We start from the raw sequence: 1,603 nt of genomic DNA, 5'->3' as shown, positions 1-1,603 counted from the left end.
AGGGGCCAGGGAAATGGCTCAGTGGTATAAGCACTTCATTGGCAAACACAAGGACCTGAGATCAATCCCCTATTCTGAAAAAAAAAAAAAAAAAAGAAAAGAAAAGAAAAGTACAAGACCCAACAAAGTTGGCGAGGACAGGAATGTAGAATATCCACTGAGGATAAAAACAGGCAATGCGGGGCCGAGGAGATGGCTCAGTGGAGTAAGCGCTTCCCTGGCAAGCACAAGGGCCTGAGTTCAATCCCCGGTTCTGAAAAAACAAACAAACAAACAAAAAAAAACAGGCAATGTGTCTGGTGTGGTCGTGCATAGCAGAGAAGGCTGAGGCAAGAGGGTCACAGTGAACTTGAGGTCAGCATGGTCTACATAATGAGTTCAAGGCTAGCCTGAACTACATACTGAGACCCTGTCTCAAAAAAGACTGACTAAATAAATAAAATCAAATCGAAAAGGATGCCCTAAGCCTCCCATTTGGAGGTGGAGCCTGGTCAAGAGGGACAGATCTCTCTGCTTCTGGCCACCACGTAGTAAACAACTTGCCACTGCTATGCCATTTCTTTTTCTTTTTTTTTTTTATTTGGCAGAACCGGGGATTGAACTCAGGCCTTTGCACTTGCCAGGGAAGCACTTATTCCACTGAGCCATCTTCCCAGCCTCTGCTATGCCATTTCTGCCTTGCAGTCAGCCATTCATAAACTGAATCTGCTGAACTGTGAGGCAAAGTAACCTTCTCCTCTGTAAGTTGCAAATGTCAGGTATTTTATCCTGGCCACAGGAAAGTGAGTAATATAGACCAAAAGACAGACTTTACTTCTTGTGCAGTGTTTCTATGGCACAATAATAAATGTATTCTTGTCTCATATAACATGACAATCTGTGAGGGTAAATTTTTTTTTAATTAATTTATTTATTTGTGTGTGTGTGGCCAGCTCAGCCCACCTGGGAGCGGGGCTGGCTGGCATGTGGTGCTGGGGGATTGAACCGCGGTCCCTGTGCTTTGCTAAGCTTGTTTTTTAAGTAGGTGCTTTAGACCACTGAGCCATCTCACCAGTCCCTGTGAGGGTAAATTTCAAGTCAGTGTTTTACTATCAAACTGTAATTATGGGGGCCGGGGAGATGGCTCAGTGGAATAAGCACTTCGCTGGCAAGTGCAAGGGCCTGAGTTCAATCTCTGGTTCCTCCAAAAAAAACCCCAAAAACCAAAAGAAAACCCTGTAATTATGTAGTTAATATTCACAGACGCTGGCATAGTGACATACACTTTTTTTTAAAGTTAAAAACATTAGTAAATATTAAGAAAAAGTATCTTCTGAATAAATGAAGTTTGGTGACATATACTTGTAATCTCAGCACTAAGGTTCAGACAGGAGGAATGCTGATAGCTTAAGGCTATCCTGGGCTACATATTGAATTCAAGACCAGCTTAAAACTATATAGTGAGACCCTGTCTCAAAAAGACAAAAACAAAAATATTTTAAGTCTGTGGATATAGTTCATTGTGAAGGCTTTAGGTTTAATCCCCACTACTGCTCCCACAAAAAAAAAAAAAAAAGTTTACTCACTGGGACAAAATGTAGACCAATCATTGAAAACTGCCATT

The sequence above is a fragment of the Octodon degus genome, unplaced genomic scaffold (genome assembly GCF_000260255.1).
Source record: "Octodon degus isolate 3935 unplaced genomic scaffold, OctDeg1.0 scaffold00353, whole genome shotgun sequence".
NCBI lineage: Eukaryota > Metazoa > Chordata > Mammalia > Rodentia > Octodontidae > Octodon > Octodon degus.
The sequence above is the reverse complement of the archived record's forward strand: the minus strand, read 5'-3'. Positions refer to the sequence as shown.